At 40.7% G+C, this 22755-nt stretch overlaps 1 pseudogene; it reads left to right on the top strand.

Moving 5' to 3' along the window:
• The first annotated feature begins 17412 nt into the window (after positions 1-17412).
• Positions 17413-20170, top strand: LOC147829750 (uncharacterized; annotated as a pseudogene).
• Positions 20171-22755: the final 2585 nt, after the last annotated feature.

Here is a 22755-nt window from a genome sequence, read left to right as displayed (position 1 = left end):
ACAAGGGGAATCATCAGTAGAGGCATTTTTTCCCCCAATGGCAGTGGTCAAATCCAGAGCCTTACTGCAAGCTAAGCACCTGCACTACCCCCAAGCACCATCTCCAGCCCCGCACTGGCACTTTCCAGGCTATGGAAAGCAAGTGGGGATGGAAAAGAGCAGAAGCTGGAAAGTGAGCCCTGAGGGAGGCAGATAGAGAAAGAACAAGCAACTGAAGGCAGCAGCTGGAGACTGCGGAAACCCTGACGGGCCAAAGACTCAAAGAAGCTGTATCATTTTAGTACCCTACCCCCCTGCAGCCCCGCTACTGACAGCAGAGAATCATTTTCAAAGAGGAGAAGGGCAGAGAGTGTGTACATTAGCCCTGTACCTAATTCATCGCTGCTCGACACCCATCTGCTGAAAACCAAAGGGAAAAGCAGTGGGCACCAGGTCAGGCCCAGGACAGGGGAGGTCACTGTCAACCTCTTCACATCCTCCTATTACTCTAATGACTTATTCATGGTACACTACACGATCATTTCCTTACAATTTGTTTATTACTGTTTTTATTTTCATTATCATATTAGAGTTTTACACGTGGGAGCCTGTGGGGGACATCTTTGTTTATTAGTTTATACCTCCAAATGAATATTTTATACAGGAACATTTTAAACAGAGGCAGAATAACTCTTAGGCTAAAATCGTTATTATCCTTCTTTTCCTGGCTTCTGAGCACTGTGTGAACCATCTTTGAGGAGTGGGTGTCATCAATTATTAATAACTATTAAATTAGCATGGGGTTTGATTCTCCCCTGAGCATGTTTCATAACTGGAGCGGGCAAGGCCTCAGATGCCTCCTGGATCTTCTGCTTGGCTGGGGCACCAGACAGCCCTGCACCAACATCCTCTTCCAGGGAATTCCTGGCAGGGACACTTGACACCGGTGTCCCCTCACCATCTGTTAGGGCACACTGTATGCCCTTCCTCCCATTTATATGGTCCATTCACAGGCCTAGTACCTCAGGATGTGATCATATTCAGAAACAGGGCCTTTGCATCTTCCTGAAAGAGTTAAAGACTTTATATTACAGTGGCCCATGCCTACCTATTTTATAGCAGCACAATTCATGATAGCTAAATCTTGGAAGCAGCCTATATGTCCATAGACAGATGAATGGATAAAGAAAGTGTGGTATTTACACACAATAGAGTACTACTCTGCCATAAAGAAGGATAAAATTGAATCATTTGTAGGCAAATGGATGCACTTTGAGACAATAATGTTAATGAAATACATCAGACACATGAGTGTAAATGTCACATGGTTTCTGTTATATAAGAAAGCCAAAGTGTAAATAAAGAGTAAAATGAAAGATAATAGGAAACAGGGAGATCTTTTGCAAATTAGAAGGGGACAGAGAGATGGAGGGAGATGGAGGCAAGGGAAGAGAAGGGGGTGAAAATAGAATTAAGATGTGTTATGTACAGGCCCCAACTCCTCACAGTGGATGTAATCATCATTTACCACAAACGTGCGCTAAAGCAAATATTATTAAAAGAAGGAAATAGGGCCTTTCAAAAGGTGCTCAAGTTAAAATGTGGGCCTCAATCCAAATGGGCCAGGGTTGTCGAGGCAGGGAGTGGGGACAAGGTCCCCATTTTGTAAGGAGCAGGAGCAAGACACTGGCCATGTGCTGGCTCTGCAGAGGCTGGAGCAGTGTGCCCTGCCCTCCTTATCCCAGGGGTCTGTAAGGAGGAAATTCCCCTGACCCTGAGTTCACCACACTCACGGAAGCACAGAGATGGGGCTCTCATCTTCCCCATTCAGAGTGGCCTTGGTGATTGGGGACAGATGCATCCAGCCAGATGAATGCCGGCCTCTCACAATGTACCCCTCTCAGAGCTCACCCGTCACCCTCAAATCCCTACACTCTTCACCAGCTTCCTCTGTCTTCTGCTGTAGAAAGTGTTGGAGGGGGTTGGGGAAAGATTGGAAACAGGGCCACCCACTCCTAATGGTGGAGAGCTGCTAAGAGCCATTTTGAGAAACCTCCAACCACAAACAGCCTTAAGCTAAAAACTAGTATTGTAAGTATGTATCCACAGGCTGGAGGCTTAGAAGACCCCAGCAACACCTTCTGGTGGCCCTCAAACCACCCCAAAAGTGTCAGCTATCTGATGGAAGCCCAGGACCATCTCCTTTTTACCCAGCATCCCAGAGATGGCACCATCTACACAGAACATGTCTTCTTGTTAGGTATGGAGACCCCCGGGACCCTCTGCTGTGTTCTTAGAGGACAATATCAACACAGAAGTGACATGAGCCCGGGGTCCCCAGACTGCAACTTAATATGCATAATCCCGGCTGAGTTAATTATTCTTTCTGTGTCCCAGTTTTCTCACAGAGTTAAGGGGATAATAATAAATCTCTCATACGGTTTGGTGAGGATACAGTGAATCAGTACATGATGGTAGAACATTATAAGCGTGGTGATTATATTGTTGTCATGATTAGCTATGTGAGCCTGGGTTTCTCCATCTATAGCTATGGATACCTACTTCATGTGATTATTATAAGGATTGGAGGAGATTATAAGGGTTGAGCATGGAGTATACATGTGCGCAACTGTTTGTTCCTTTCTCCTTCCTACTATATTAGAGAAAAACAGTAAATAATTAAGTAACCCATTTGGCAGGAATATTCATTGATCGACATCTACACATAGCCGAGCACCCAGAATAAGGATTGCATGGAATCACAATTATTGCACAGAATCATAGAGTAGCTTGTGTTCTGTGGCTGCCTCCTTTCACTTAGCCTGCTGCTTTCAAGACCTGGTTTTCAAGTAAATAAAAAATGGCCAAAGGACAACATGTACTACTTGGCATTAAGTAGGCTCGGTAAATTCTTACTGAATTGAAATACAATTTTTGATTGTAAATGATGGCCCTGAGTCATCAAGAAAAGACTACATTATACTTACTGTATTATACTCATTTCTTTAAGAAGGCAGAGAAGTGAATGATAGCTTTTTGAAAATTTTCCATTCAGAATAGATAAAAACCTAAGGTTAGTGCTTAAAGGTGTCTCAGCTGCTAGAAACTTACGTAGCTTTCTAGAGTGACCTGTTCTTTTTTTTTTTTGGTACTGGGGATCAAACTCGGGTCCTTGCAGTTGCGCAGCCGGCAGCGAAACCACTGAGCTAAATCCCTGGCCCTAGAGTGACCTGTTCTTGGATGTGTTTGCTATACTGTGTGTTCACTGTAGTGTTTTGTTTTTTTTTAAATTTGTATGGGGTGTTTGTTTTGTTGTTCTTGTTTGTGGTACTAGGACCCAAACCAGGTCCTTTGCACTGAGCTACATTCTAGCCCTCAGCCTCCCAGAATGTTGGGATGGCAGATGGATATCACCATACCTGGCTACACTCCATTTTTATTTGTTTCATCTTAAAAGTAACTGATGCTATTCATTCTGTATGTCTGTATTTCTGATCTCTCTCCCCTCTCTCACCCACCCCTCTTCCATCTTAGTCACTATTTTGTTAGTTATTTTAAGCCTTTAGTGGGTTGTCTTCATTTACTTATTTGTGCACCCTCTTCTGTCCTCACTGATGGACACTGAAAATAAACTGTCCCAAGACTGCCCTTGGAAAACACTTTCTGCATGACCTCTCTACCAACATTGTGACCCTGTGTTCCTGTTTTGCTGAGAGGTTTAGGGGAGATGAGTGTAAACTCCTGCTGAAGTTAAGATGTACCATATAAACAACAGCATTTGCTTTTCCAAACTTAGAACTAGTAGTTAGAGTTCTACAAATCCAGTAGGGTTTGTTATTCCAAGAGACAACTTCATGTGTATTCTGGGGCAGGATTAAGTTGTGAGAGACCCACAATGACAACAATCAAGTATTTTCCTTCATGAAGATTAAAGAATTATTTTAACTGTTTATTTTTAATGACCCTGCTGTTTTTCTTAAAGTTACTAAAACAATGGCAATTATTTAGTTACTCTAAATCCCTAAGACATCTAGTTTGTGTACATCTTTAGTTTAAATAAATATACAGTAAATGAATTCTTTATTTCAATATTATTCTCTGATTTCTAATCTTTTAAAATTTTTTTATTTTCTGAGTCAGGGTCTTGCTATGTAGTTCAGGCTGGATTTGAACTCACTATGTAGCCCAGGTCGGCTTCAAACTCATGGTGATCCTCTTGCCTTAGCCTCCCCATTGCTGGGATTATAGGTGTGCACCACCACGCCCAGCTATCAAATTCCTGATTCTAATGTTGAGCTGGAGCCTGCCATTGGCGGTAGAGGTTGCTGGCCCAGGTCCAACTTGGGGTGCAGAACTGCCTCCTTGATGCACCCCACATGGTGCTGACTCCCTCCCAGACACATACGGGGAGCTGCTTTCATGACTGGATGTGAGGACTCTTGCCTTCTCCAGAAAACTTGTGAAGTAGTCCCCATCAGGCTAGGCTGTTGGCGGCAGCGGGGTGTCTACCCCTCCTTCTCAAAGCTATTCCCCACCTCGCACTCTTCTCCAGGCACTTGGGCTCAGGCCTTGGTCCCCTCACCCCTTGTCTTTGGTTTGCAGATTCTCCCATGGTGCTCTGCTTCTACTTAACTATGACTGGCAGACAGCCAGACGCCCACAGCGGAAGTCTAGTCTGGAGCAGTTTCCCTCTGAAGTCTGAGCTGACCCAGCATCTTGCCACTCTGTGTGGGACTTCCTCATTCTTAGAACTTGTATGTGACCCCCCAGGGCTGTTGAATGTTTCCCTGCATTCTAATTACAAAAATTAGAAGAGCATATCTAGAGTTCCACAGTAAAATTAATAGAGCCCCTGCATGTACGTACAATCCATTCCTTTTGAAATATAGTTTATCATTTGGTTGAGGCTAGATGGTACAAAAATTATTCATGATTGGGTGGTCAACTGTTGTAATCATTCATAAAAGTAATGTTATAATATGTGTCAGAACAACCTAAAAACCCATCAAGGGCTGGGTGTGGTGGTGCACATCTGTAATTCCAGCACTCAGGAGGCTGCCACAGGCAGATCACTGCAAGTTTAAGGCCAGCCTGGGCTACATAGAGAGACCCTGTCTCAAAACAAAAACAAGGGGGAAAAAACCCTTTACAATTTATCCTAAAGATATCAACAGATGTGTACCAAAGTATGTGTGTAAGAATATCATGCAGAATTTCTATATTTAGAAAATTTGGAGACAGTCTAGTGGTCCCAAAACAGGTCTACACAGAACACAGCACATCAATATATATGGTGAGATACTATACACCCATTAAATTATGTTTTTGAAAATTACTGTACTTTTCAAATAAGAGAAATTCCAAAATTTTTGAAGAATCTTTTAAAAGTACATCAATAAAGAATGGGGTAAAATACTTTAGGTGATAATATTATTCCAATTGTAAAATGAAGGCAAAATATTTGCATGTAAGTATGTTTAAAACAAACAAAAATAAGGCTAATATTTATCTCTAAGTTGTATGGATAATTGAAACAATGTGGAATTCTGTATTTTTAAAATACTCTAGAATGAATGTGTTACTTTCTTACTCAGAAAAACAACTGCTACTTGTTGACAGAAATAATACACACACACACACACACACACACACACACACCAAGCAAAACCAAACAAAAATGCTAAAACTCTTTCCTAGTTTTTTTCTTAACCATTCACCTTATCCTTCTCATTGATACAGGAAAAAGGGGGACTAATATTTATGGTGCTAACAATTGAAAGGAGTTCTATAACCATGTAGCAAGTACATGTCTTTTCTATTTCAAAAACAAGGAAACAAAATTACATAACCCTCCCTCCACCAAAAAAAAGAAAAAAAAAAGATGGGAAAAGCAAGATGTGCATTTAGGACAGTGATAGTGAACCATTTTAGAGCTGATGATAACAAACAGCTGGGTGCAGCATGCGTGCCATAGATTTGCCACCACTGGTTTAGGGGATGGGCTCTTAATGCATGTTCATTGCACTTCTATGCTGTTCCCAGTGGTGATTGATTTTATTTTTTATTTTTTTGAGACAGGATCTCCCTATGTTGCCTCAGCTGCTTTAAAACTCCTGGGCTGGAGCAATCTTCCTGCCTTTGTCTCCCAAGTAGCTGGGATTACAGGTGTGCAAGGCCATGGCTGGTCTACTTGCCATATTTTAAAGTTGTATCTTGGGCTTTCTCATTTACTCAGAACAAAGATTCCTCTTAGTACCAGGGAAACTGTGTTTGATTAAGAGTTAGGAGCTGGGGTTGTAGTGCAGTGTAAGAGCCCTGCCCTACCAAGCATCAGGGCCCTGGGGTTCAAGCACCAGCACCATAAAACCAACAAATTCTCCTTCAGTAACAGATACTTGACTTTCTATAAAATTTCCTTTCTAGCTAATTCTTACCAGCTAAAATTTTGCTTAAGTAGTACCAGCTCTTTGAATGATTATACTAAAAATATTGCTTCATTGGTCTGAATAAAATTGAACAACCACAATTGTCCAAACAATCTGAGAGTGGCATTTTTTGCACGTGTTTTGTTACTTGGGTGCAGTAATCATTGTAAACAGGTGCCTGAAACATAAATCTTAGTCTGATATGGTTGAAGAAGTTGTCATTTCTCTAGTCCCTCATAGACGATATTTCTAGCTGGTGCACTCGAATTCTGCCTGACGGGTTCCAGGAAGCCTCAGTGGGGATTGAGACCCCAGACCTTGAATACCACCCTGTTGGTCAGGCACTGTAGCACATGTCTACAATCCCAGAGACTCTGGAGGCTGAGGCAGGAGGATCACTTAGCCCCAGGAATTCAAGCTCAGCCTGGGCAACATAATGAAACTAGTTTTAAAAAAAGAAAAAAAAATCACCTTGTTACTCCAAGGCCAATGTGGTTAAGAAAACAGTCTTTAATGATCCATGGCCCCTAGAACTGAGACAACTTCTAATTAAGTTAATATCATCATTGGTGTAGGCAGGTACAGAGCCACTGTGTAACAATGACCTCTATGTTCTGCTTATCCGTTATCCTATGACCAGGAAAAACTGAGCAGGTACCCCAGTAGAGAAAAACTCAACCATTATCATTTACATTGTATGACAAGGAGATAAGCAATTTGCCGAAGGCCACAGGACACTGGCATTCATCACACATCACGTGACATGAGAAGTAAGTCCAAACTCTTGAGTGTGATTCCCTGGACTTCAAAGACTTAAGTCGAAAGAAAGAACATAAAATATCTCATTTGTTTGTTTTTGAGACAGGGCCTTGCTAAGTTGCTCAGGCTGGCCTTGAATTGTGATCCTCCTGACTCAGCCTCCAGAGTAGCTGGGATTATGGGTTCTTACCACCATACCTAATTAATATATCATTAGTAATATTTCATATTAACTACATGTTTAAATATTTATTTTTGATAAGTTGAGTTAAATAAAATATATCATTCAAATTAATTTTATCCTTTTTATTTTTGCCTTTTTAAAAAGGTGGGTACTACTAGAAAACTAGTTTTATTTATTTTTGCAGTGCTTGGGATGTGACCAAGGGCCTTGTGTGTGATAGGCAAATGTTCTACCATTGAGGTATACCCTGGCCCTATATTTTTAAATTAAAATGTCCATGTTGTTTTCTTTCTGGATATAATACTGCCGCACACTTAATAAACTATTGTACAGTGTCAACCTAAATTTCATGTGCACTGGAAAACCAAAAGATATGTGTGGCTCCCTTAACCATGACACTGGCTCACTGCAGCCATCTGGAGCTGAGCCCATGTTGTCTCGGAGCCCTGCTACATGGGTGCAGGTCCCCAGGTCAGAGGTGGGCTATAAGTTTGTGCTCCTCCCCAGCCCTCTCCTCATGGCAATGCCAAGCCCTTTCTCCCGCACTGTCCAGATACATTAGGACCTTTGCTCTATTTCCATCCAGATTCCTCTTTAGGAGAGGCACAGTTTTAGTCATGAGTTATTTATATTTATTGTCTCATGATGTCCCAGTTGTAAGTAGCAAGTCAGACATTAGAAACTGGAGCCAAGATCCCAAAAATGCCTTGCCCCAAACAGAGGCATTGGAGAAAGCACCTATTCATTAGCTCGTCACAGGAACCAGCGTGCACCCACTGACATTTAAGGGAGGAAATGACACAAGGTAATTCATCCCTCTTGAGGCTGGCTGAGCATCAGTCTGGTTGTGATATGAATTATTCATGGATCCTTCCATCCACACTTCTGAGAGACCTACATTTCCCCTCTTTGACCCCAGTGCTAGGCAGCTGTGCACATGGTCAACACCCATCCTAGAACTGGCTCGTCCTCTCCAAGCTGCAATCCCAGAGTCATCTTTGACTGGCACCTAGTTGGCCACAACAGTTAAGTTTCCTTGTTCAGTCGCTGAGTTCATCAGCAGCCAGCCTAGTAAAAAACTTAAGACAGTTTATGGAACTGACTCATGCTATATTTCTTTCCATAAAGAATTTATGGGTGTCGTGTAATAAGTAGTCTTTTGTTGAGTTGACACTATTGTCTTCTAATTTCATTGCATGATTGCAAGTGACAAATTCATACAGGGCCCAGTTATGTAGATGCCAAGTAAGAAATGGGTGGTGGAGATTGGATCCAACTGAAAACCAGCACCTGCAGGGACAACGCTGCCTGACTCCAGCAGGTTGCCACTTTGCAAAGATGCACCTGGCACTGAAAATCCTCAGGTTATAAAAAGTCAGCTTCTCAGGGTTTTGTATGGATATCTGATTTTTGAAATGTTGGGCTGAATAACCCACCCTGGTCCAATTCAGCCTGGCTGTTTATACTCTCTGATCTCGCTGGTTTACTTACATAAATGGCAGTTTTTTCACAGGAAAGGACTCTGACTTCTATTTTTTTCCATATTCTTTTCTGTTCTTTCTATCTGTCATCTGTCCTTATATGTTGCATAGCATTTATGCCAATTATGCTTTTCAAAATTAGACACCAATTTACTACTACAATAATTGTTCCAAATTCTTCTTGTTGTTCTTGTCTTTGTCTCTCAAAAGTTCTCTAGACTCTAAGAGAGGAGGAGAAGTAGGAACGGGAATCAGAATTGGCCTTTTTCTTACCACATGCTCTCATCTTTTTTTTTTTTTTTAAATGAATAAAATGGGCATGGTGGTGCATGTCTATTATTCCAGCACTCTGAGAGGCTGAGGCAGGAAGATAGAAAGTAGAAGAGTAGCCTAGGAAACTTAGTGACTTAATAAGACCCTGTCTCAAATTTTTAAATAAATAAATAAATGGGGCCAAGGATGTAGCTCCATGACAAGGCCCTGGGTTTAATCCCTAACACTACAACATCAACAAAAAACAGATAAAGCACCTTTTCAATGTTTTATCTTCTTTGCCAGTATGGCAGAAACCAGGAGAGGAGAGGGGAGGAGGCAGGTTAGGGTCTAGAAGGTCTCTTCTTTGTTTAAAGGCAGCCTTCAAACAGGTAAAGACATACCCATCCCCATGCATTCTCCACTGTGGTGCTAGACTCCACCCTGCCCCCTGCTAGTTCCCAGAGCCTGTCTGTGGGGACCCTCTTCCTTTTGTGAGGCTTGTTCTGTGGTGAAGGCTACTACTTCCATTCAACCAAATCATTCGCCTCTGATGACAAGTCCTGAGCTCCCAAAGAAACCTCAGCTGTTTCTGCACAGTAAACAAAATCTTTAAGTAAAATTTAGTTAAGGTAAACAGCTATTTTGATTCTAACAGACAGTTTATCTGGTTGTTTTGTGGTACTTTTCTTATGGGGTTGATACACAAGTTGACTTCTGTCAATAAGAAGTAGATCAGGATTACTTTTTATTTTATTTATTTATTTATTTTTAATTAATTTCTTTTATTGGTACATTGTAGGTATACAACACAATTACATTTCTCATGGGGAATTGTACCTTTACATAATGCATCTTGGTTCTTATTTTTTCCTCATTCCTAGCCCTCCCTTCACACCCTCCACCCTTCCCTATTTACAAAGACTTTATTTCCATTTTTTCCAGTTCTCATCATTTTTTCCTTTCCCTTCTTTCCTTTCCCCTGCCCCTCCCACTACCTCTACCTCTTTGGACCTTTTCTTCCTATTTTGCATTATCAATTATTCATTCTAATCAATGGTACATTTTAGGTATACAATATAATGACATTCATCATTGGAAATTTGCACCTTTACATAATCTCTCTTGGTTCTTATTTTTCACCCTTGCCCAGCCCTCCCTTCAACCCCTCCATTCCTCCCTATTTACAAAGATTTTGTTCCTATTTTTCCATTTTCTCATATTAATCCCATTCCCTTCTATCCTTTCCCCTAGCCCTCCCACTTCCTTCCCCTTTGCCCCTTTTCTTCCTATTTCACATGACCTATTATACATTTAGTCCTTATTTACACTTTCAGTTTCTCACACCAGAGAAACTATTCGGTATTTATTCATGTGTGTCCTATTTATTTCACTTAAGAGTATTGCCTCAGTGTGCATCCACTTAGCTATAAATGTCTCTAATTTCTCATTTTTTATGGCTGAGTAGTATTCCATTTTATAAAAAAACCACATTTTCTTTATCCAGTCTCCAGTTGATGGGCATGTGGGCTGTTTCCAAGTTTTAGCTATTACAAACTGTGCTGCTATGAACATAGGCGCACATATATCACAGTGGTATGATTCTTTTAATTCTTTGGGGAAGATTCCTCAGCAGTGGAATAGAGGGGTCAAATGGGACTTCCAGTCCTAGTTCTTTGAGGTATCTCCATACTGATTTCCACAGTGCTTGCACCAGTCTACACTCCCACCAGCAGTGGAGCAGGGTTCTTCTTTCCCCACAGCCCCACCAGCATTTGTTATTGGTTGATTTCATGATAGCAGCCATTCTTTCTGGAGTGAAGTGGAATCTCAGCATTGTTTTCATTTGCATCTCTCGAATGGCCAGTGATGTTGAACATTTTTTCATGTATTTATTTGCTATTTCTACTTCTTTGTCTGAGAAGTGTCTGTTCATTTCAGATGCCCACTTTCAGATTGGGTCTTTAAATTTGGGAGGTCTGATCTTTTCAAGTTCTTTATAGATTTGAGATAGTAGACCTTTGTCTGAGGAAGAGCAGGTGAAGATTTTTTCCCACATTGTGGGTTGTCTCTTCACACTGCTGGTGGTTTCTCGTGTTGTGCAGAAGCCTTTTAATAAGAAGAGATCCCACTTGTTTATTGTTTGTGCTAGTTCACGGGCAACTGAGGTTTTGTTCATAAAATCTTTTCCTACACCGATGTCTTCAAGGGTTCTACCTAACCTCTGTTCCAACTGGTTCAGAGTTTCTATTTTAATATTTAGATCTTTAATCCATTTTGATTTTAGTTTAGTGCATGGTGAGAGATATAGGTCTAGTTTTAATCTTTGGCAAGTTGAAGCGCAATTTTTCCAGCACCATTTATTAAAGAGGCTATCTTTCCTCCAGTGAGGGTGTTTGGCTCCTTTGCCAAAGATGAGATGGCTGAGTGTGTCTGGCATTGTTTCTGCACCTTCTAATCTGTTCCATTGGTCCTCAAGTCTGTTTCTTTGCTAGTACCATGCTGTTTTTATCACAGTAGCTTTGTAGTAGAGTTGCAGGTTGGGGACTGTGATACCCCCTGCCATTTCTCTGTTACCTAGAATTGCTTTTGCTATTCTGGGTCTCTTCTTATTCCAAATGAATTTTTGGATTGTTTTCTCCAGGTCCATCAAGTATGCTGCTGGGATCTCAATTGGAATTGCATTGAATCTATACAGCAGTTTTGGAAGTATGGCCATTTTCACTATATTAATCCTTCCTATCCAGGAGCAGGGGATGTCTTTCCATTTTCTGATATCATCTTCAATCTCTCTTTTCAGAGTGCCAGTTTTCAGAGAAGACGTCTTTGATTTCTTTCATTAGGATGATTCCTAGGTATTTCAGTTTTTTGGATGCTATTATGAAAGGAATTATTTGCCCTATTTCTCTCTCAGTGAGTCTGTCATTGGTGTAGAGGAAAGCTATTGATTTTTGTGTGTTGACCTTGTAACCAACTACTTGACTGAATTTGGTTATTAAGTCTAGAAGACTTTTGGTGGAGTTCTTGGGTTCTTCTATATAGAGTATCATGTCATCTGCAAAGAATGACAATTTGACTTCTTCATTACCTATCTTTATTCCTTTTATTTCTTTCTCTTGTCTAATTGCCGTGGCTAATGTTTCCAGAACTATATTGAACAAGAGTGGTGATAGTGGATATCCTTGTCTTCTTCCTGATTTGAGTGTGAAGGATTTCAGTTTTTGACTGTTTAGTATGATATTGCCTGTTGGTTTTTCATAGATGGCTTCTATCAGTTTGAGGCAGAGACCATCTATTCCAATTTTTTGTAGGATTTTTATCATAAATGCATGTTGGATTTTGTCAAATGCTTTTTCTGCATCTATGGAGATAATCATATGGTTTTTGTCCTTGGCTCTATTGATATAGTGTATTACATTGATTGATTTTCTTATATTGAACCATCCCTGCATCCCTGGGATGAATCCCACTTGATCAGAGTGTATGATCTTCTTGATGATCTTCTGCATTCTATTTTCCAGTATCTCATTAAGGATTTTTGCATCTATGTTCATTAGTGAGATTGGCCTATAGTTCTCTTTTTCAATTGGGTCTTTCTCTGCTTTGGGGATCAAGGTGATGCTTGCTTCCAGGAATGAATTTGGGAGTATTGCTTCCCTTTCAATTTCACTGAAGAGTTTAAACAGTAGTGGCAGTAGGTCCTCTCTAAATGTCCTGTAGAATTCAACAGTGAAGCCATCAGGGCCCGGACTTTTCTTAGTTGATAAGATTTTAATTATGTTTTCAATTTCATTGGTTGATATTGGGTTCTTCAGAATTTTTAGGTCTTCTTCATTCAACTTTGGTAATTCCTATGTATCTAGGAATCTGTCCATTTCTTTTGTGTTGTCCATCTTATTGGTGTATAGGTTCTGGTAGTAGGTATTGATGATCCTCTGGATTTCTGCTGGGTCTGTTGTATTTTCACCCTTTTTATTCCTAATTGCATGGATTTGGGCCTTTTCCTTCCTTTTTCTGATAAGGTTGGCTAAAGGTTTGTCAATTTTGTTGATTCTTTCGAAGAACCAACTCTTGGCTTCATTGATTTTTTGGTATCATTCTCTTAGTCTCCATTGCATTGATTTCTCCTCTGATCTTTATAATTTCCTCCCTTGTATGAGCTTTGGGTTTGTCCTGCTCTTCTTTTTCTAGAAGCTTGAGGTTCAGCATCAGGTTGTTTAATTGGGCTCATTCTGTTTTCCTAATATGCGTATTCACTGCTATGAATTTCCCTCATAAAACTGCTTTCATTGTGTCCCATAGATTCTGATATGTTGTACTGTCATTGTCATTTAATTGAAAGAACTGTCTGATATCTTCTTTAATTTCCTCTGTGACCCATTGGTTATTAACAAGTGTGCTGTTCAATTTCCATGTGTTTATGAAATTTTTTGAGTTTCTTTTGCTATGGATCTCCAATTTCATCACACTATGGTCTGATAATGTACAGGGGATAACTTCAATTCCTTTGCACTTACTTAACCATGTTCTATGTGCAAGTATGTGGTCTATTTTGGAGAATGACCCATGTACAGCTGAAAAGAATGTGTATTCTGATTTTGTGGGGTGGAAGACTCTGTAAACATCTGTTAAGTTCATTTGTTCAAGAGTTCGATTGAGTTCTAGTATTTCAGTACTTATTTTTAGTCTAGTTGATCTATCTATTTGTGACAGTGGGGTGTTGAGGTCCCCCACTACAATTGTGTTAGTGCATATATGACTTTTCATGTCCGTTAGTATTTGTTTTATATAGTTGGGTGCACTAGTGTTTGGTGCAGAGATATTTATGATTGTCATCTCTTCCTGTTGGATTGTTCCCTTTACAAGGATGTAATGTCCTTCTTTGTCTCTCTTAATCAGTGTTGGTTTGAAATCTACTTGATCTGCCAAGAGGATAGCTACTCCTGCTTTTGTTCAGGTTCCTGTCGCATAGAGTATTGTTTTCCACCCTTTAACTTTCAGTCTATGAGTTTCCTTTTGAATTAAGTGTGTTTCTTGTATGCAACATATTGTTGGATTTTGCTTCTTGACCCATTCTGCCAGTCTGTTTCTTTTGATTGGTGAATGGAGACCATTAACATTGATGGTTATAACTGAAACGTATTGACTTGTCATTGCCATGACTTTTTTTTTTGTTGGGTTCTCCCCTTTACATTTAATTTCTTGTCATGCCAGATGGGTTCATTCTGCTTTGCTTCCTGGGGTCGTTATCCTCAATGTCTGTTCCTAGGATATTGTGTAAAATTTTTTGGAGTGCTGGTTTGGTATTCACGAAGTTCCTAAGGTACTCTTTGTCATGAAAGTATCTTATTTCTCCATCCATTTAGAAAGATAGTTTTGCAGGGTACATCAATCTGGGTTGGAGGCTGTTTTCTTTTAGGGCTTGGAATATGTCACTCCAAGCTCTTCTTGCCTTGATGGTTTGTGTTGAGAAGTCTGCTGTGATTCTGATGGGCTTTCCTTTGTATGTGATTTGTTTCTTTTCTCTAACTGCTTGTAGAACTTTGTTTTTCTGTTGGGTTTCTGGAATCTTAACAATTATATGCCTATGTGTAGATTCTTTTTGATCAAGGCTATTTGGAGTCCTATATGCCTCACTTATCTGTATGTCAAGCTCTTTTCCCCTGCTTGGGAAGTTTTCTGCCATTATTTCTGTGAAGAGATTTTTATGTCATCTCCACTCTCTCCTGTTTCTTCATTGAGCCCAATCAGTCTTATGTTATTCTTCTTTGCATCATCTAGCAGCTGCTGGATTGATTTCTCATGTTCCCTTATAATTTTGAAGCAATTTTTCTTTTCCTGGTCACTAATTGCAATCTTATCTTCTATATCTGAAATTCTGTCCTCACATTGGCTCATTCTGCTGTGTAGACTTTCAGTGGAGTTTTTCATGTCCTGGAAATCTATTTGCATCTGTTTTATGGATTCCATTTGTTTCCTATGTTGGGATTCCATCATGTTCCTGAGCTCCTCTCTAGATTTATTAATCATGTCTTGCATTAGGGGCACAATTTCTCCTGTTATCTGAGAAATTATTTCTGATTTCATTTTTTCCAGATCCCCTTTGGTTGCCAGTTCAGTGGGTCCAGGTGGTTGAGTATCAGAGTGTTCCATCTCCTTTCCCTTTGTGGTTGCTGTAGGTGATCTGGAAGTCTGGTTTTGCGACTTATTTAACGTGTTTTCTCATTTCAACTGGGGCGGGGGGCTGTTAGCGCCTGCACGGATTACCTCCTCTGAGCTGGGAGAGGTGGGACAGGGGCCGGGAGCAGCAGTAGGGATGATGGCCCAAAAGCCCTTTCCCTTGGGCTGGGAGCAGCAGGAGGGATGGTGGCCGGGAAGCTCCTTCCTCTGGACCAGGAGCAGTGGGATGGTGGCTCACAAGCCCCTCCCTCTGGGCCGGGAGTGGTGGGAGGGATGGTGGCCCGGAAGCCCCTTTCTCTGGGCCAGGAGCAGCGGGACAGAAGGTGGCCCAAAAGCCCTTTCCTCTGGGCTGGGAGCAGCGGGAGGGATGGTGACTGGGAAGCCCCTTCCTCTGGACCAGGAGCAGTGGGACAGTGGCTCAGAAGCCCCTACCTCTGGGCCGGGAGCAGCAGGACTCAGTACCTTGGTCTGGTGTTCTAGTGTCCTCTGCGTCTTTGTAGTGTGGAGCCAGGTGGCTGCTTGTCTGCAGCGGGGTGATGCAGCATCTTCTGTATGACTTGAGACCTCGGTAGGGCGTGCACAGACCTGCCTGGCTGCAGCGGGCTGATATGGCATGTTCCGTGGGACTGGGTACCTCGGTAGGGCATGGGCAGACCTGCCTGTCTGCAGCGAGGTGATTCAGCATCTTTCACGCAACTCAGGACCTCGGTAGGGCATGCACAGACCTGCCTGTCTGCAGCAGGCTGATTCAGCATGTTCTGTGCGACTCGGGACCTTGGTAGGGTGTGGGCCTACTTTTTATTTTTAATGGCAAAAGCTACATATTTATGATATTGAACATGTTTAGATATAGGTGTACATTGTGGAATGGCTGTATCAAGCTAATTAGTGTGCAATCTACTCAGCAATTTTTAAGTATAAAATACATTTTTATTAACTATAGTCATCATGCTGTAAAACAAATCTCTTGAACTTATCCCTCCCATGTAAACAAAATTTTGTATCCTTTGACCAATGTCTACCCATTGCCCATCCTCCCATCCCTACCCTTGTTAACCACTATTCTACTCTGCTAATATGAGTTCAACTTTTTTAGATTGCACATATAAATGAGATGATGCAGTACCTGTCATTCTGTTTCTGGCTTATTGCACTTAGTATAATATCATCCAAGCTAATCTATACTGTTGCAGGTGACTGGATTGCCACCTTTTTCAAGGGCAAATAATATTTCATTGTGTATCCCCCTTTTCCTGGAAAACAGGACCTAACCAGAAAATAATCAGCCTTGATATCTAGAGATCAAAAATGCTGGCTCCAGCCCAGTGTGATTGTGCACACCTGTAATCCCAGAACTCAGGAGACAGAGGTGGGAGGATCACTTCAAGTTCAGCCTGGGCTACATTAGTGAATTCAAGACCAGCCTGAATTATATAGTGAGACCTTGTCTCAAAAAACCAACAAAAATGCCAGCCCCATTCAGCCTATCCTTTCCTTACCTGCATCACTATTCTCTTTCTTGGTGGCTACTCTGTAAGGCATGTTAGGCAAAGATAGGATGATTTGGGCTGGAATTTTTAATCTCTAGTTTTCAAGGCTAATTATTTTCCAGCTAGGTCTTATTTAGGGGGAAACTTGGTATATACTACATTTTTTAATCCATTCATCCATTGATGGACACTTAGATGACTTCCATATCTTGACTATTGTGAATAATGCTACGATACACATGGAAGTACACATATCTCTCTGACACAGGGATTGTGTTTTCTTTGAAAATATACCCAGCAACAGGTTCAATGGATCATATGGTAATTCTACCTTTAATTGTCTGAGAAACCGCCATACTATCTTCTGTAATGACTATACTAATTTACACTCCTACCAATAGTGCAGAAAGGTCTCCTTTTTCTCCACCTTTTTATTGTTCTGGAGTAAAAATTTGGGGAACTATAATAGTATTTTAGTAAATGTTAATATATGTCTTGGGAATTGAAATAAGACAGCTGCATTTTCAGGAAATAGATTGAAAAACACTCAGTGAAGCTACATATTCCACCTGTGCACGAACCCAGACAGGCCACCGGAAGTCTGCATGTTTGTGCACTCATGGACCAAACCAAGGTGAATATGATACTGAGTGTGGAGAACTCCGGTCAGCCATGGTGCATCTACTTTCTGGTCAATATACAGGAAGAACAAAATACTTCCTACAGAAGAGAGAAGTGGGTGGGTCCCCTACATACAGCAACCACTGCATAGAGAGACAGACAGACAGACAGATGGATGGATATTCTGTGCCAACCCACTGTGTTTTGGGACTCTTCCCTTTTCCAAAAGAGAAGGTCCATCTCTTACAAAACTCGAAGCCATGTCTAAGGGATCAGTGTCATTGAAGGATGTGACTGTGGGCTTCACTGAGGAAGAGTGGCAGCAACTGGACACAGCTCAGAAGGCCCTCTACATGGATGTGATGTTGGAAAACTATTGCCACTTCATCTCTATGGGGTTTCACATAACTAACCCTGATATAATCTACAAGTTGGAACAAGGAGAAGAACTATGGACAGAGAGAATTTTTCCAAGTCAGAGCTACCTGAAAGATGGGAAGGCTGAAGATGTTTTAGTGAAGTTCAAAGAATACCAAGACATACATTCTAGATCAGTTATATTCATCAATCACAGAAAACCAGTTAAGGAGAGAAGTAATATTTATGGGAAAACACTTACTCTAGGAAAGAACCATATTATTTCAAAAACATTATATGAACATAAACCTGATGGAAAAGTTTTGAAAAATATTTCAGAATTAGTTATTAGAAATATAAACCCTGTAAAAGAAAAGGTTGGTGAGAGTAATGGATGGCAGAAATCAATCCTCAATACTAAGCATGAAAAAATCCATCCTGCAGTAAATCTCCATAAACAAACAGAAAGGAATCTCAGTGGTAAACAAGAGCTTACTCAACAGCAGAAAGTTCAAACTCCAGAGCAACCGTTTGAATGTAATGGATGTGACAAATCCTTCCTTATGAAAGGAATGTTATTTTCACATAGTAGAGCTCACAAAAGAGAAAGAATGTTTGAATATAATAATGATGGAATTGGTTTCATGGAAAAGTGTGAACTGGGTGTCCATTCCCATAATCTTATAGAAAAGAAGCCCTCTGCATACAGCAAATATGGGAAATTCCTGTGCAGAAAGCCTTTTTTTATTATGCATCAAAGATCTCAAACAGAAGAGAAACCCTTTCAGTGTCCTTACTGTGGAAGTACCTTCAGAAGAAAATCATACCTCATTGAACATCAGCGAATTCACAGGCGAGAAACCCTATGTTTGCAATCAATGTGGAAAAGCCTTCTGTCAGAAGACAGCCCTCACTCTTCATGAAAAAACACATATAGAGGGGAAACCCTACCTTGTCTTGACTGTGTGAAGTCCTTCCGCCAGAAAGCAACCCTCACTAGACATCACAAGACACATACAGGGGAGAAAGCCTATAAATGTACTCAGCGTGGAAGTGCCTTTAGAAAGAAGTCATACCTCATTGATCATCAAAGAACTCACACAGGCGAGAAACCATATCAATGTAATGAGTGTGGGAAGGCATTCATCCAGAAGACAACCCTCACAGTACATCAGAGAACTCACACAGGAGAGAAACCCTATATTTGTAATGAATGTGGGAAATCCTTCTGCCAAAAGACAACCCTCACATTTCATCAAAGAATTCACACAGGGGAAAAACCCTATATTTGTAATGAATGTGGGAAATCCTTCCGCCAGAAGGCAGTCCTTACTGTTCATCACAGAATACTTACAGGAGAAAAATCCAATGGATGTCCTCAGTGTGGGAAGGCCATTAGTAGGATATCTAACCTCATCTGTCATCAGAAAACTCACACAGGAGAGAAGCCATATGAATGTAAAGAATATGGGAAGTTCTTCAGTTGTAAGTCAAATCTCATTGTCCACCAGAAAACTCACAAGGTAGAAAGCATGAGAATTCTGTAAGTGATGTAACTTTTTTGTGAAACTTTTTAAGTCATAGTAAACCCTGTACCTGGTGTTGCTTGCAAGTATAATAATATTTAATGGTTTAAGATACTATACTACACATTTACTGTTTGCTGCCCTGTGAAACACACACACACACACACACACACACACACACACACACACACACACACCATTTCTGGGTAAATTAAATGAGAATCTTTGAGAAAAAAAATCCTAATGTTTTTGTTATTAGATTCAGGATACTAAAATTTCCTCTGTTAAATTGCTTTAAAAATACATTCAACATTGTTTATTTCTAATTCAATATTTGTCTTTTTTGTGAACCTGTAATAAGCAGTTGGCTGACTGGCAAAAAAAAAAATACTTCCAAGATGACACATGACACATGACACATGGTAGATGACACATGTGATACAGAATGCAGAGCATTACCATTGTTCTGAGTCCCAGCCACATGCGTAGAGTTTGTTCTTTAAGTTGATGTACGCTTAGTCTTGGAGCTTTAGGGCTTCCTAAGGTATCTGAGAATAGTGACTCTCAATAAAGACATTATAATTTCTCTTTTGGAAATTTGGAAATTCCTCTCTTTTCCCCTCTAATTCGCACTTTTTGGATTTGATATACAAGGTGAGAGCACCATTCATGGTGAATGTTTAAATTTTAAAAATTTATTACAGTAAAAAAGGCATAGCCATTAAGCCACATCAAAATACTCCCCTTTGCTTTGAACACACTTATCCTATTGTTCTTGTCACTTTCTAAAGCAGTTCTGAAAGTCCTGTTTCATGTTCTTTTTTTTTCAGTACCAGGGATTGAACTCAGGACCTTGCAGTTTCGAGGCAGGCACCTGAACCACTGAGCTAAATCCCCACCCCTGTTTCATGTTCATTTTGATCATACGACATATGATCAAAAGTGTGGTGAATGCTGCTGCTGAGCTACATGCAATGTAAAGGCAGGCACATAAAAATATGATACTGTGAACTCATCCACCTTATTCAGATATGGCACTGTGCAACTTCTGGCTTTTCTCCAAAGTCAAATAACCATAAATGGTAAATGTTTTGAACTGATCCAGGTCATTACAGTAACCATGACAGTGCAACTAAAGCCAATCATGAAAGAGGACTTCCAAAATGCTTCAGAAAGTGACAGGAAAGATGAGATAAGTGTGTTTGAAGACAGTGAGACTAGTTTGAAGGGCATTAATGGCAATGTGATTTTTTACTGTAATAAGTTAATTTTTTAAAACATTCATTATATTTCCCAATCATACCGGACATTCCAAAGTTGTATTTTTACTTAGGACATACATTTTCACCTCTGTATTTTGTCTTAGGTGACACACACATTTTGTGTTTGGGATTCCCCAAGTAGATTATCTTCAGGGAACATATCCCACACTTGGGGCATGCTGTTCCTCCCCAGACTCCATCAGAGTGAGGTACACTTTTGTTGCCCCATTCTTTGTAACTGGGCTTTGCCTAGCACCCTTAAGTTCTTGTTAGGGCACGTGAGATGGTCTACATTTTTGATGCAGGGCATGTCTTGATGCTTCTGATTTTGTATTCTGAGGATACCTTGCTTCCCAGTCCTGTGATCTGAGCTGTGTTTTGTATCTTCTAGAGCATGACGCCTGTCCATTGCTGTCTCCTGGGTGCATCTTCCAGTGTGCAGTGACTGGGGTCATGGCTGATTTTTAATCAGCTCTAGTTTTGGAGAAGTAGCCACATAGAAAAATATCATCATGTGACTTGGTACTTTGAAAGTAAAATCTAAATTTCTTTGCAGTGATATGCTGCCTCCTCCTGTTTTGCCATCTGGTACTCCACCTTTCTTGGCATCGCTTCCCCTCCTGTCCATCTTGTCTCCACGATAACTTTGGAGCAGGCTGTTTGAAGATCTTCCTTCTGGCCAGATCAACTGGTGTAAGCCTAGGCACCTGCCTAGAGCCAGCCATTCACAATGCCTTTGCCACACCTCACTCCCAGGCCATAACTGAGTGACCCAAGGGTGGGATCTTGACCCACACTGGGCTAATCAGTCTCTTTCCCTGGAAATGAGGGAATGGTGTTTGCACAGTGCATAGACAGAGGCAGGTCTAAGTTAGCGAGAAGAATGAGGCCATACTGGGCAGAGGCAGAGCTGAGGGACAGAGGGATCCCATGCATGTTTGGATGCAGTTGTTTGGAAGGTCATCTTCATCCCTTTACTCTCATGGCTTCTAACCTAAACATTCTCCTTTTTTTCTGAGTTTCATTCTAGGGTTCTGTCACTTATAACCAAAGCTGTCCTAGTTATTACAGTGAAGTTAGATAATGTGTTGCCAGTGCAAAGTTATATATACAGTAACTGCATTTCAGGCCAGGGGTGTGTTCCTAAAGCCCTTTGTGATTGATCCTGGATGGATAGTTCTGTTTCCCAGCTAAGGTGCTGCTGCAAGGTGTAATTACCTTAAACACAGTACACAGTTTACTTGACCTTTCAAGCATTGACTGTGTCAAAGACTGTAGGGCTGTTTTTCTTTCCTTCTTTCTTCTTAAAGTAATTTGAATTTGAGGGTGGGGAGATTTTTAATGGTTATAAAAACTTTGCAAAAATTATTCCACATCTCTCTTCTCAGAAGATTCAAGGTTTAGCTTTTCCAGATATTGCTAGACACTCTTCCAAAGCGATTGTATTAATTATCCTCCCATCAGCAGTGTAGATTTCTGGTTATTGCATGTTTTCAGCACCATTTGGTACTGTCAGTCTTTTTCATTTTAGTGATTTTACATTTAAACTGTGGCTAGGTAGTGGTATCGCATAGTTTTAATTTGTGTTTTCCTAATGACCAAGGAGCTAGAGCAGTTTATGATGGCCATTTGGATATTGTGTTTCACAGAGTACTTACCTATTCAAGCCTTTTGCCTATTTTCCTGTTGAGCTGATTCTCTCATACTTATTGATTGAGGTGCATTATACATTCTGGATATGGTTTTTATTGGATATAGGTATTGCACATATCTTCTCCCATGCATGGCTTCCTCTTTTATTCTTTTACCATTGTCTTTTGCAGAACAAAATTATTTTAATGAAAATGAAAACCTTCCAATTTTTTCCATTACAGTGTTAGGGCCATTAGAGCCTTGGAGGTTTCTGAGTATGACATGGCCCCCTTGTGCATCATCTTTTGTTACTTGATCTGCCAATTGATTTCCTTTTGTTATGGGGTCTTGTCCCTTTTGGTGCCCTTGGCAGTGTATAATGGCCACCCTTTTTGGCTCTCGAATAGCCTCTAGGAGTTGGAGTATTTCTTCTTTATTTTTAATTTCTTTTCCTCCTGCCATCAGGAGTCCTCTTTCTTTGCATATGGCCCTGTGAATGTGAATGGTGGCAAAGGCATATTTAGAATCAGTATAGATGTTGACAGTTTTTCCTTTTGCCCATAGGAGGGCCCAGATGAGTGCCCAGCATTCTGCTGTCTGTGCCGAC

The sequence above is a fragment of the Heterocephalus glaber genome, unplaced genomic scaffold (assembly GCF_053883595.1).
Source record: "Heterocephalus glaber isolate CG9 unplaced genomic scaffold, H.glaber_assembly_v1.0 deba00000470, whole genome shotgun sequence".
NCBI classification, from domain to species: Eukaryota; Metazoa; Chordata; class Mammalia; order Rodentia; family Bathyergidae; genus Heterocephalus; species Heterocephalus glaber.
Note: the sequence above shows the minus strand (reverse complement) of the source record. Positions and strands in the feature narration are given on the sequence as shown.